Source organism: Nicotiana tabacum, chromosome 17 (assembly GCF_000715075.1).
Source record: "Nicotiana tabacum cultivar K326 chromosome 17, ASM71507v2, whole genome shotgun sequence".
Classification (NCBI taxonomy): Eukaryota; Viridiplantae; Streptophyta; class Magnoliopsida; order Solanales; family Solanaceae; genus Nicotiana; species Nicotiana tabacum.
In genome coordinates this window covers 17,817,218-17,832,568 of record NC_134096.1, presented here as the reverse complement: position 1 = coordinate 17,832,568, position 15,351 = coordinate 17,817,218, and the positions used below count along the sequence as shown (strand labels likewise).

The 15,351-nt window shown below is 38.2% G+C and overlaps 1 long non-coding RNA gene across 1 annotated transcript; it reads left to right on the top strand.

Moving 5' to 3' along the window:
* Nucleotides 1–5,314: 5,314 nt before the first annotated feature.
* Nucleotides 5,315–7,323, top strand: LOC142171386 (uncharacterized). The gene is made up of 3 exons (XR_012700947.1): nucleotides 5,315–5,499; nucleotides 5,586–5,717; nucleotides 6,744–7,323. It is a non-coding gene; the product is annotated as an uncharacterized LOC142171386 (long non-coding RNA).
* Nucleotides 7,324–15,351: the final 8,028 nt, after the last annotated feature.

The window sequence follows — 15,351 nt, the reverse complement described above, 5'->3', positions numbered from 1 at the left end:
GAAGTAATATCGGTATCGGCGCTTTTGTCAACAAAGGGATCGGAGTCCATAGGAAAATAGGAAGCTAAATAGCATCCGCATCCACCAGCCTCGACTCAGTCGGAGAAGCAGGGAATGGACGAGTATGATGATTAATGGATCCCTTGATCCTTTATAATCCCCGATGATTCCGACGCCACCAAATCGACAGTCGAATAACTGGAGCAAGTCATACTGATCGAGCATCTACTCGATCGAAAGGTATACTTGGGTACGGGGTTAACCCCCGAGCTCAGGGAAAAATTCATTAAATTTCTTATCAATAATATGGATTGTTTTGCTTGGTCCCACCTAGATATGATAGGGATCCCGTCGGAAATCACTATACATCGACTGAGCTTGGACCCGAAGTTTTGCCCGGTAAAACAAAAGAGAAGCCCCCAGTCCGAGGAAAAACAAGCATTCATCAAGGACGAGGTAACCAAACTTCTCAAAATAGGATCCATTCGAGAGGTAAAATATCCTGAATGGTTAGCAAACATAGTCGTAGTCCCTAAAAAGGGAAATAAACTTAGAATGTGCGTAGACTTTAAAGATTTAAACAAAGTATGTCCTAAAGACTTTTTTCCTCTGCCGAATATCGATCGCATGATCGATGCCACGGCCGGCCACGAGATCCTTAGTTTTCTCGATGCCAACTTCGGGTACAATAAAGTACAAATGAACCTGGAGGATCAGGAAAAGACTTCGTTCATCACTAAGTACGGCACCTATTGTTATAATATAATGCCGTTTGGATTAAAAAAATGCTGGTGCCACTTATCAACGCTTAGTAAATCGAATGTTCGAAGAACAAATAGGTAAGTCAATAGAGGTTTATATTGACTATATGCTAGTTAAGTCCCTGCAAGCAGAGGACCATTTGACACATTTGCAGGAGACCTTCGATATACTAAGAAAATACAACATGAAACTCAACCCGGAGAAATGTGCATTCGGGGTCGGCTAGGGCAAGTTCCTCGACTTTATGGTATCAAATTGGGGTATTGAAACCAACCCCCATAAGATCAAGGCAATCGAAGACATCACGGTCGTGGACAATGTTAAGGTCGTACAAAGATTAACAGGGCGCATAGCCGCCCTAGGCCGATTCATCTTGAGGTCTTCAGATAGAAGTCACGGGTTCTTCTCACTGCTCAAAAAGAATAACAATTTTGCATGGACCCCGGAATGCCAACAAGCATTGGAAGAATTAAAGCGGTACCTCTCGATCCCGCCACTGCTTCATACTCTGAAAGCAGATGAGCAACTCTACTTGTACTTAGCAGTCTCAAAAATCACGGTAAGTGAGGTCCTAGTTCGAGAAGAACAAGGTATGCAATTTTCTGTTTACTATGTTAGTCGAACTTTAGGTGAGGTCGAAACCCGATACCCGTATTTAGAAAAATTAGCGCTTGCCCTAATAAGCGCCTCTAGGAAATTAAAATCATATTTTCAATGTCATCGATCTGTGTGGTGACTAATTATCCCCTTCTCAATATTTTGCATAAGCTCGAACTTTCGGGCCGATTGGCCAAATAGGCCGTCGAGATCAGTGGGTACGATATCGAATATCGATCTCGAACTGCTATCAAGTCTCGAATCTTAACGGACTTCATAGCCAAATTTATGCCATCCCTCGTACCCGAGGTTGAAAAGGAACTGTTATTAAAGTCGGGTACATCATCGGGGGTGTGGACCCTCTTCACATACGGCGCTTCGAACATAAAGGGGTCTGGGCTAGGCATCATTTTGAAGCCGCCCACGGGTAATACATTTAGACAAGCTATTAAAACTTCCAAGTTAACTAACAATGAGGCTGAGTATGAGGCCATGATTGCAAGTCTCGAGCTAGCTAAAGGTTTGGGAGCAGAAGTCATCGAGGCCAAATGTGACTCCCTGCTCGTGGTAAACCAAGTTAACAGAACTTTTGAGGTTTGAGAAGATCAAATGCAGAGGTAATTGGACAAATTACAGGTGACTCTACATCGGTTTAAAGAATGGACCTTACAACATGTGCTTCGAGAATAAAACAGCGAGGCTGATGCCCTTGCAAATTTGGGGTCATCAGTCGAAGACGGAGAAATTAGCTCGAGATTGTCGTACAACTTTCAAGGTCAGTAATTGAAGAAGGCCATGCCGAAATCAACTCCACAAGTCTAACCTGGGATTGGAGGAACAAATATATCGAGTACTTAAAGAACGGGAAGCTTCCATCGGATCCTAAATAAGCGAGGACTCTACGTACAAAGGCCGCACGATTCACGTTGGCCGAAGACGGAACACTATATAGAAGGATATTCGATGGACCATTGAAAATATGTTTGGGACCATGATCTACCAACTACGTCCTACGATAAATCCATGAGGGCACCTGCGAAAATCATTCCGGTGCCAAATAATTGGTTCACAAAGTCATCAAACCAGGATACTATTGGGCCTATATGGAAAAGGATATAAAAGAGTTTGTTTGAAAGTGCGACAAATGTCAAAGGTATGCGCCGATGATTCACCGGCCCGGAGAGCAACTCCACTCAGTCTTATCCACATGGCCATTCATGAAGTGGGGAATGGATATGGTCGGCCCTCTACTATCGGCCCCAGGTAAAGCTAAATTTATTTTATTTATAACTGACTATTTCTCTAAGTGGGTTGAAGCACAGGCTTTCGAGAAAATTAGAGAGAAAGAAGTCATAGACTTCATCTGGGACCACATTATATGCCAATTTGGGATGCCCGCCGAGATCGTATGTGACAATGAAAAGCAATTCGTCGGCGGCAAAGTGACAAAATTTTTCGAAGATCACAAAATAAATAGGGTCCTATCGACGCCATATAATCCTGGTAGGAATAGACAAGCCGAATCGACAAACAAAACCATCATTCAAAATATAAAGAAAAGATTGAACGACGCTAAGGGAAAATGGAGAGAAATATTGCCTGAGGTCCTTTGGGCGTATCGAACAATGTCAAAATCTAGTACGGGGCAACGTCATTTTATTTAGTATATGGCGTTGAAGCTCTGATCCCGGTTGAAGTCGAGGAACCTAGCGTCATGTTTCGATATGCAACGGAAGAGTCAAATCATGAGGCTATGAATACTAGCCTCGAATTTCTAGATGAAAAACGGGAAGCCGCCTTCGTTCGGATGTCCACATAGAAATAGCGGATCGAAAGGTACTACAACCGAAGAGCCAATCTTCGGTACTTTAAAATCGGGGACTTGGTTCTGAGGAAGGTCACCCTCAATACTCGAGACCCAAATAAAGGAAAACTTGGCCCGAACTAGGAGGAACCGTACCAGGTCCTCCATATCATCAGAAAAGGATCCTACAAACTTGGCATGGTGAACGGCGAACAATTACCAAAAATTGGAATATATCACTCCTCAAACGATATTACTCCAAAGGTATGACCTTCTCCATTTTCATTTATATTTTATACTAACCATTTGCAGGTGTTTAATCGAAGACATCAAAGGATTCTTCAAATGCATTAAAGTCCTTAGGTATGAAAGCACGCGTTGCACTCTTTTTCCCTTAGACCGGTTTTTGTCCCAAATGGGTTTTTCCGTCGAGGTTTTTAACAAAGCAACCATTGTTCGTGCTAACTTACAACAATTCAACAGTATCCGAGGCTCCTTTATAATCAACCTCGAATACTAGGGGGCATCACCCTCGGATAGTTACAAGGAAAATACTTCGTGTTGACAGGGTCTCGATAGGTAAATTTTATATAGGACCAAATGGTCAAATATACTGTGTCCATGTAGATTACTCGAGCCCTAATGGCAAAACATGTACGTATGTATAATCTATTGAAAGAAGTATTTTTCCTTACCAGATGTTCCATGCCTTAAAAAATTTATACTTTACAATTTCATACTTATGATCTATTGTGGAAACTAGCTTAAGGGCCGATCACAACTGAAGTTCAAATAATTTACCCTATACTCGGGGACTGCCGTCCAAAAAATCGACATGATCGAATTACTAAACCTCAAAATCGTAAGACCTTAAAAGGCAATCCTCGATTTTATAGGCCACGGCCACCCCACTCGGGGGCTGACACTTCGAACGCGTTCGAAGTATATAAGGGAAACAAGCCTAAGGGAAAAATCCCAAACTAAAGGCTATGGCCAAATTAACACAGTTCGAAGACGTCTGATTCCCGTTATAATACAGGCCTTAGAAAATTTTCATAATCCGGTTAAAAAGGCTACCCTCGGCTGAATTACTAAGGGTCTCAATAATATCGACCCTCGAAAACCTTAATGGGTACAAAGTCGTTCGAACTCTCGAACAAATCCTTTATTTTATGCTAAGGCATTACAAAACAAAGGGTCTCGATAATATCGACCCTTCAAAACCCTAATGGGTACGGAACCATTCGAACTCTCGAGCAAATCCCTTATTTCATGCTAAGACACAACAGATTTTATATGATTAAATAATAAAAGCCGAAAAGGAGAGAAAGCCATTCTTTTTACTATGGTTGTATCGGCCTAATTCAAGAGCCTAAAGGGCCAGTTTATTTTTGAGTTCAAGAAATCATCCTCACTCAATTAAAACCTAAGGGTCACCCTACTCCGAATTCGAGCAAGTACTCACTCGATTATAAAAACTATACTAGTCCGGCTTCGATCAAATTGTCTAAGCCTCGAACTTATGAACAAATTTTTCATAAGGCATAAATGAAACAAAATTTTCACAAGGCAGAAAATGAAATAAAGACAAGTCGGAAAGGAAAGAGATCTTTATATATGTGAGAATATTTACAAGGTCCGACCAGGATCCTATACAAAAGATCAAAAGTGAAAAATCCTAAGGTTCACTACAAAAAATGGTCAAAATTGTGACGAAAAGTTTGTGAGAGACAAGTTGTTCACAAAATTATGATAGAATTTTATCGGATTTGTGATGGATCATTCTTACAAAGCCTAAAATTTGCTGAAAAATATAATATTTTACAAAAATTCTATTTGTGACGGATTTGTAACAAAGTTGTGACGGAACTTAGAGATGGCAAAAATAAATTGTAATGAAATTATGGCGGTAAAATAATTTGACGAAATTCCGTCACAAAATTGTCACAATATTATTAAAAATATATAGCTAATATAAATTATATTTTTGTGACGGCCGAAATGCCTCACAAATTTGTGACATACATCTAAATCCGTCACAAAATTTAAAAAGCTTAAAATAGGTAATAGTTTTGCCCAATGTGTCTGGCGCTAGTTTTAGAAAAATTTGGACCGTTTTTTTGTTTTCCCACCCGTATTTCCCTCCTTACATCAAATATTAGTCTAAAACCCTTATTTTATTTTCCCCCAAATTCACAGAGGTCTCTTTTCCCCTTCACCTTCAACCATCGGCTCTTTTTCCCCTTTACCTTCAACCATCGATTCTTCAATTCCTGGTCCATCGCCATCCTCAACAAGTTTCACTACAAGCTATTCGACTCCCTCATTCTTTTTAGGTCTGCTTCTTTATCATTCTCTTTGTTCATAAATCTAGAAATATTTGGGCTAATTTTTGATTCTTTTTTATTTCAATCTGTTTCAGCTTTGGTTTGCTCCATTCCCAGTTAGGCTTTGCTCGAAAAAGTAGTTTGTTGAAGTGAATAGCATCATCCCTTCTTAATTTTTCTCTGCCCTTTCTATTGGATCCTTCAACTAAAGCTCAAAAATCTTCAAGGTAAACTAAAAAACTATTGCATACCATGCATTTAATTATTTATGTTTTTTATTCAATTTTATTTTATCCCAACTCTAAATATTTGAAATTTATAGAAAAATCTTAGTGGGTCTTCATCAAAAGTGCCAGAATAGATAAATTGTGAAGTGAAAAACCTAAATGTGTTAGTTTCTCAACTAGTAAAATAAAAGAATAAATTAAGTCCTTACTCATAAGTACTCTTTCTAAGATATTTTATTTTATTTTATTTTAAGTTTGGTTTTAAGATATGGCAGATTTTATATTTGTAATTTTTGGTGTATATATACAAAGAAAAAACTGTATTGCAAGTATTCAAATATTTACAAAAGCATAAAGATAAGGGCTTTAATTGTGGGTAACTCAAGAAGCTTTAGTAGTTTCTTAAAACTTTATACTCTTAGTAGTATTTCACATAACAAAGCAAATGAAAATTACTGTCTTTAATTGCAACATCGATCTTAACTCTCTTTGCTTGTACGTGTAAATATTTATTTGAATTTATATTTTAAGTTTTATGCTCGAGTCTACAGTCTTATGTAAGCTCTTATGGTTTAATTATCATCATGTAAGTTATAACATATGTTTTATTATTGTCTTGTCAGAGTGTAGAATATGAATTATAATCGTGAGTGGATGTATTCTATTTGCCAGGTTGCTATTAAAAGCTTAACTATGAGTAAATATTTTGTATGTATGTGTATATTTACGTCACTGAATCATTTTGATTCATTTCTATGTCAAATTTTGTGAAACAAAGTTTAGAACAGTGGATTAAGTATCATGGAATTGAATTTTTTTTTATTCTTCCTCCCCATTTAGTAGTTGAATGGCGGATGGATCTTTGGGTCATTCAAGAACTACTATATCTGTTTTTTCACTGCTAATTATGATTTCTGCTATATATTACATTTGCTCTAGCCAAAACTTTGGCAGTTTTGATGTAGGAGAGGATTTATCACATTCTTTATTTAGGTTAATCTTTTTTATTCTCATAATTGAATGCAGGAAAAAATGGAGGTTGTGGTGGCTGCTGCTAATTCAAACCTGTCAGATGATACAGAAGAAGTCGATGTGAATAGCATGTACTTTGAGGTTGTGGGTGGAGAAAAGAAACGGCTTGTGTATGGTTTAGGATCTCAATCTTTGACTTTGTATCCAGACTCTCACTCTACCACTTCACGCACTTTACATACGATACCGGATGCTGCTGAAGAACACATTAAAGTTCTTGAGGAGGAGGTGTTGCGTATGAGAGAAACTCAAGAGAGGATTCTTCAACAACGGTTAGAGGAAGAGATGCAGCAACGCATCGAGCAAGAGGTGCAGCAATGAGTCGAGCAAGAGGTGCAGCAACGCGTCGAGCAGGAGGTTGCACTTTTGAGGCAACAAAGTGACGATCGATTTCGTTCTATAGAGGAGCAATGGAGGAGCATGAAGAGCGAGATGGAATTATCATCCCACCCATTTGTTGGTCCTACTTAGTTTATGCTTAACTGTTGAATATTATAAAACTTTTGTTAACTGATTAAGTGTAATGTTGCTAACTTTTGTTAGCTGAATACGTGAAGTTTGCATATTTAACTTCAAACTTTTGGATAATATATTTAACGTTATGTTTGTTATATTTTGATTTGCCATTTTAATTATTTATGCTTTTAGCTAATAAAATATAATTATAATTTATTAAATTTGAAAGTTTAAAAGTTAAATTTGTGACAGATTTAGTGAGTCACAATTGTTTTACTAACCATTAAATTAGTGACGCAAAATATTCCGTGACAATATTTGTGACGAAATATTGTGTCACAAATGTTATGGTGGGATAAATAAAATTGTCACAAGAAAATATCGGTCATAAATATTGTGATGGACAGAGTTATCACAAATTTGTGGCGGAATCAAGCACAGGGAATGCAATTCCATCAATAACGATTTATGACCAAAGATTATGAGACGTTTGTGATTCTGTCACAAACAATGAATTGTGATTGAATTGTCTGTCACAATTTTGACTTTTTTTTGTAGTGGTTCCTGATTTTCTTCGAGGGCAACTTCTTCTCCATCGATGTCCTCCCCATTCTTGGACCCGCTCTAGCTGCCATCATCATCATCATCGGAAGATGCCAACGCTCCAGCTTCATGCTCTCTAGCCTTTACTATCTCGTTGGTAAGATCGAAACCTCGAGTGTGGATCTCCTCGAGGGTTTCCCTCCGAGACTGGCATTTGGCGAGTTCAACAATCCAATATGCTCAAGTTTGAGTGGTCTCGGCTGCCTCTCTCGCTTGGACTTGAGCGGCTTCAGCATGAGCCCGGTAGACGACCACGATCGCATCTGCCTCGGCCTTTGCTTTTTCGGCTTCAGATTTGGCCTTGTCAAGTTCGGAAGCCAACTAAGCCTCGAGCTCCTCTATTTTCCTTGCTTGAGCCGAGCTCTTCTCCTTCATACCTTGAATCTGACTTTCGACCGATGATAATTGGGCTCGAGCAGTCTTTTTTTTCTGTAGAAAAGCAATCCATACCTTCTTTCCACCCCAAGGACTCCGCTTTTATCATGTTGACCTCTTTGCGGAACTGCTCGATCCTCTCGACCTTCCGCTGCAGCTGTGAGATCGAAATGTTAGCCACCGTTCCCGAATCGATCCCATGAGCTTTTAAGATTTTCATTACCTGCTCGATCAGGTCGGTCTGATCTTTGTGAGTCGTGGCCAACTCGTCTCGAGGGTCCTTGATCCGTTCTTCTTTTTGCTTACAGAGAAGGTTGAGGGCATTCCTCTCCTCGGTAAGCTTTTGAATGTCGGCCTCGTACCGACCCAGCTTGGCTCGAGACCAAGAAAATACTTCCCGCTGAAGCGCGGAGGCCTATGCAGAAAGAAGAAAAGAAGTTAGACAAAAAGAGAAAAATGAACACAAGGGTAATACCAACAGGGGGAGTTAAGGCTTACCCGATTCAGATCTTGCTGCGCTTCGTTGAAAAGGCTCGATGCCTCTCCCAAGTCCTTCCTCGAGACCTCCAAGTCACTCAGACCGGTAGCATCTTCGACCCCAGTAAAGTAATCACGGAAGGGGTCCTCCCTTCCGTGGGCTCCTTCGATAGAGAGGGTCTTCAAGGCCTGAGCCTCTTGAATCATCTCCTCAGAAAATGAGGGGAGCAGCGGGGAGCCTCCAATTTCTATTGCCCCAAGTGGATCACTTGGGGTGATCTCCTCATCTCGAGGGGCCTCAACAGTCGTACCTACCGTTGGCTCAGTATGGTGGGAGGCTTCTTCGATCCTCGATGACTCGGGGACTTCGCCCAAGTCTCTTCTCGAGACCCCCTCATCTCGAGACGGAGTCTCTATAGCCTTTACCGATTCAGTGGCCTTTGGGGCCTCGGTGCTCGTTCCCACTCGGGCCACTGGTCCAGAGTCGTCTTCTTCCTCTTCTTCGTCTTCCTCCTTTAGACGCCGAACAGACTCTTCGGTCAGGAGGATGATGTTCTTCCTCGGTTTACGAACTGCCTTCTTTTTAGGTTCTGGATCCTCGGAGGGTAAGGTCTTTTTCCTATTTTTGTCCTTTACCGGTTTCGGTGCTGGGATCGAAGTCTCCTCCTCACTAGATAGGGGCCTCATAACAGCATCTTTGCCAAGGACTGTGTGAAAGGAAAGTAAGTAAGAAATGCTTTAATAAAATCATCAAAGACGTGGAAAATGGGCTTTCCATAAGTTTTGGCCTCCCATCGAGACTTTGATAAATCGCGCCATGAGTGCTCGACATACGAAAAGGTCGAGGCCAGGTCCCAAACCCAACTCTTGAGGTTAGGAATTGCACCTGGCATCCAAGCGATTGCTACATTACGGAAATGGATATCGATAAGAAGAAGAAAAATAGCAAAATAATAAATAGGACCTAACAGTGGGATTGTACTTACGCTTCATATTCTATTTCTCGAAAAATGGCATCTTCTCGATCAGGATTAGGTCGGAAGTCCTCACTCAAACGAACTGGCCCATCTAGCCTCGGTACTTGTCCTCGTCTATGCTTGAGAACAACACTTTGGTAGCCCGACATTGGAGTTTTATTAACCCGCCTCGATAGAGGCCGGGGCTGTATAACTTGATGAGGTGGTCGAGAGTGAAAGGCATCCCCTCGACTTTGCTCACAAAGAATCAAAGTAGAATAACAATTCGCCAAAAGGAAGGATGGATTTGACCTAGGGTTATTCGATACGGACAACAAAAATCAATGACGACGGGGTCGAGGGGGCCCAGCGTGAAAGGGTAAGTGTAAATACTTAAAAACCCTTCCACATGGGTGGTGATGTCCTCTTCGGGGGTCGAGATCACCACCTCTTTGCCCTCCCAGTTGTAATCTTTGTTCACCTACTTAAGATATCCCTCAGTTATCGAGCATATATACCTCGACACTGGCTCGCATCGATAGTGAATCGATGAGGCTTTATCGGTCTTAAAATCGGAAGTGAGGACACACCCCCGGGAACACACTCCTCAGGGCACGGCTCCGCCGGTGTTTTGTCGCCGGCCAACCGCGATGAAGAAGCGTTTTCCTTTTGACTAACAGTTTTCGATATTTTTGCCATTTTTGTATGGATTCGAAGTTAAAAATAGATGTAGATGATAAGATTTGGTGTTTTGAGAAGGAGTTAGCAGTGAAAATCGTAGATTTGCAGATGAAGAACTTAGAAGATATAAAAAGCTTTGGAGAGTAGAAATTTGAAAGTAAAAGTTCAAAATGGTGGAGAGAGGGGATATTTTTAAATTTCACAACGACAATTCAAAATTGGCGGTGTCCGATCATCGACTGGCGTGCATTTAATGCCTTGGTAACTGTATAGACGGGACGTTTCAGTCACTTTCGTCGTTTACGTCACAAGAATTACGTCATGACAGGTCGAGGTAGAAAATCGAAGGCTCAATTCGTTTCTTATCATTACACTTCAAAAACGGAGGGGACTATCTGTATACGGTTAAAACCGGACCCACCCGATTTTACTATTTGACCGAGACCAAGAGTTTGCATCGAAGGACGACCTCGTAATAGAATAAGCCACATCACGAGGATAAGGTACCGAGTTCAGAACCGAGGTACCTGTCGAGATCGAGGCTAGTAGCGATCGAAGCCAAATGAGAAAAATATCGAGCAAGATCGAAGATAGCATAATAACAGAAAGGCGAGATACCCGTGGCTGGTAGAGGATCGTGGCGTAAATTTCGGTGACTGGTCGAGGATCATAGCGTAAATCTCGGAACAGATCAAATCAGAAATGGTTAATTAGCTAATCACGAGGTTTTCTTCTGTAATTAGAATTGTACCATAAGTGGAATTCCTCTACTATATAAAAGGGGGTCCTAATCATTTGTAACACACTGTTGACAGACACAAAAAGTAATATAATTCTCTTTCTCGTTCACACAATTGTTCATCAGCTTGCTATACTTTCATAGTTCTTGCATCAACCAGTTCGAGAGTGTCCAAACACGAGGGTTGAGTTTCATTCTAACGCTGGTTTGCTTTACTTTATTGTTAATTTCTATTACTCATCCTTACATTTATCAATTGGTGTTAGGTGAAATCACGTATCCTTAGAATCATATTATAAGTTTAATTGTTATCCAATTATAAGGGTAAACAATGTCTTCTAAGCCTTTCTTGTTTATGTTGATATTCCGAATGATAGGTATTGCCACTTCCAAGAGACCCTCTCGATTCAAGAATTATAATGCTTGAAGATATATAAGTGGAAACTTCAGCTCTGCATCTTAGGTCAGATTCATTGACCTTGAATAATAATTAATGATATGTTGGCTTCATGAGATCTGTGATCCAGATAATAAGAAGGTAGAATATATTTAGGAACTATAATTAAAGGAGTAGAATACAAAGAATTCATGAGGCTTTTCTTGAATATTGAGAAGCGACTAAACTAACTATGGAATTGGAGAGTTCCAACTGATGGTGTATGCACTTTCTGAACATAAGATAAGGTTACATGTTTTTTTCGTGATGAGATTCTAGAGAATTAGTAGCGTCAAACAATAAACTAAAGGGTTAAATGGTATACAAAATGCTTGTGGGGCATACACTGTTAGTTCTGAATTTGTTCACTCCTAATTATTATTGAGCTAATCTAACGTTTTCTTAAAAAGCTTTGCTCTATGGCACAAGAGCTCAATTCTTTTGCTCTCAGTTAGCACAAATGGCTCAGTAAACATTACAATCTAGGACTCTCCTGCTGTATATGCTGCATGCTAAATTTGAAAAGCATCAATTATGTTTTATACATTTATTAGATGTCAAAATTTTATGCAATAGTGTTTTTAGAAATGGTGAAAAGTTTTTATAAGCTTGTTAGAGTGTTCTTTTCCCAATACTGAGAGTGTGTTTAACTATCTATTAAAGTATTTATTTTGATCTTTTATGAACAATTGGCTAGAAAAAGTGGCAACTTTTTATTTCATGTAAAGATCTTTCATTTAAATGCTCAACATGAGGATCACTAATTGAAAAATAAAAAATTGAGCAATCAAGTAAGATCCATATAGCAAACAATAAACCAATATAGACTAGGTGTGCTTGATGAAGGGATGCATGCTATAAAGCTCAGGCGCTAGGATGACTTCTTCTTGGGTCATTGTTGAATTCAAGACCAGCTTATCAATTTAGCCTAACAGTTAAGGGAAACAAATAATTGCATCTATTTAGTTACAGACTCAAAAGTAGATAGACGATTGTAGGTCATCACCGTGTTAATTAGGTTGCTGCTAAATATTCTTAAGATTTGCTTGAAGGCAATTACCCTTACTGTTAATTGATCGCATTGATAAGTTCTATGTGCGGTCTGTAACTCTATATTAGGTTCCTAAATTGCAGGGTACATAAATAGATCTTTTAGAGTACCAAATATTTTTCCCTTTTCCTTTTGCCCTTTTATTTCAGGACAAGTGGGATGAAGAAAAGGTCCCACTACTAGGGTTGAGTATCTTTCTCTATTAAGCTTCTTACTGCCACTATGAAATATTTACCCTGTTTGCTTCGTATTGCTCCAGAAAATGAAGATGACATCATTCGTCTTACTGTTATATTGAAGATGACATCATTTGCTTGGGTCTCTCTTTCCCCTCTCAAGTATGCTTTGTCAGCAGCTTAGGACATAGTGTAAGGACTTCTGGAATCTGGATGGTGCAAGATTAGGACCGACTTGTTTGTGAAGCTTAAATATGCCTTTGCTGGCATTGGGCAGGATAGATTCTCTGAATTTTGTTTTCGTCTTTGTACTTAGGCGTAGGTAAATTACACCATTGATACAAGGGGATGTAGATCGCAGGACTGTCAGGGGTATAGAGATATGCAAATGTGTCCATCACTGTATTTTATGTCATTAAGGTCATCTTCAACCCTCCCTCATTTCTCCGGGGCAATTTTTGCAATAATGGAGCTCCAACCCTCCCCATTTTTGCTTCCAAAATGTGGGATGAATAGTATTCCTTCAAATTGGGACACTATTATTATTCATGCATATATTTTTTTTTATTTAACTCTCTTTATATGTACATAATTATATTTATGTAATATCTTTATAATATTAATTTTACATCTTAATTTTGGCATATAATTTTGATAAATTAATTTTCGTGCATTTATTATTTTTATTTAAAATTATAAGTTAATTTTATTATAAGTTATAATATTTAATATGAATTTTACCATTATGTAATATGTATTGAATTATCTTGTATCTCAATGATTTTACTTTTATTTGAATATCTTTAAATATATAAAATGTATAATATTTGCTTACAAATTATATTATTTAAAAATTTATAGTGTAAATAATTTTATATTAAATTATATTTGATGAATATGTAAAAAAGAAAAAAAAGATAGATTTTCTTTAACTGAAATAAGAAAATAAAATTTATATAAAGATAATAATATAATATTGAAGAGAGAAGAATATAAAATAGAATATTCTTTTTTGGAGTTAAAAATGGAGTAATGGTTGGGGTAAGATTTTGGAAATTACTGTATTTTGAAAGAGAAAATGAAGGTAAGGGTTGGACATGGCGTAACAGTTATCATCTAATACATATTAGTCAACAGATTTTATTAGTGAACGAGAGATGGAAACTCTCTCCTTGTCTACTGTCCAAGACATTTGTAGCTAAGCATGGTTTATATATAATTGTAGTATTAGTTTAGAAGGTTTGTTGCTCATTCCAGAAAGTTATCAGCTTGAAAAGATTTTTCATTTCAAATATGCAGCTAACTATAATATATTGGATTGACGTGCACCATTTCTCCAAATAATTCACTACCCCCTCTTGGATATCAAACCATGTTTTTGATTCATGAGCTTGGCCTTTTGATTTGCATGATCATCAGAATAAGTAATTGAAACTCATGCATCTCATCTCAATTCCAAAAGTTAATAATAGTATGAAAAATTATTCACTTCTTCCATAAAATAATAGTATAAATTACTACTCCCTCCGTTTCAATTTATGTGAACACATTTGACTGGGAACGGAGTTTAAGAAAAGTGAAAAGACTTTTGAACTTGTGGTGTAAAATGAAGTACATATATTTTGTGTGGCTATAAATCATTGCATAAAGGTAAATTGTTTCCAAATAGGGAAAGGGGTTATTCTTTTTGGCACGGACTAAAAAGAAAATAGGTTCACATAAATTGAAACAGAGGGAGTATATTATTAGGTTTAGGCCTGGGCTCAACATGGGCCGTTTATAAAAACAAGACCACTAGTATATATATACACTGCTAGAAGAAAGAAAAAAGAGTATTCCCAAAAAGTAGTACAATGATCAAGACCACTGTTATAAAATAAAGACCGTAAAGTAAATAAATCGAAGACAAGTATAGAGGGAGATTGATATTTTTATTCAACTTCAAACTAATGTACATAATAAACTGAAAAGTCCTCTATTCATAGAAGAAAGGAAGCAACTGCGAGGCTTTTCTTGAGTTGCTTGTAAGCTGTTTGCATAAGCGGCTTGCAACCTGCCTGTTTAATAAGAAACTGTTGCAAATTATTTTATTGAGTTGCTTGCAACCTGCCTGCATCAGCTGCTTGCAGATAAACTTCAATAGAGTACCAAACAGATAATCTTCTTCAGGAAGATTATCTATAGCGGAGTAATAAATGAACATCCACGTTATAATTATTTCATAACACTCCCCCTTGGATGTTCATTAAAAGATATTATGCCTCGTTAAAATCTTATTATGAAAAATCCAGTGGGAAAATCCTAGTGAAGGAAAAAGAGTACACATATTTAGTAATACGCATTTCTAGATGCCTCATTAAAAACTTTACAAGAAAAACCCCATGGAAAAAACCTTAGTAAGGGAAAAAGAGTGCAGTGTATATTTCACTCCCCCTGATGAAAACCTTGTTCCTAATATTTGAGTCTCCGCATTCCAATCTTATATACTATCTTCTCAAATTTTGAAGTTGGCAAAGATTTAGTGGACAAATCTGATGGATTGTCACTTGAAAGGATTTGTTGCACATCGATGTCACTATTTTTCTGAAGATCATGTGTGTAGAATAATTTTGGTAAAATGTGCTTCGTTCTATCTCCTTTTATAAATTCTCC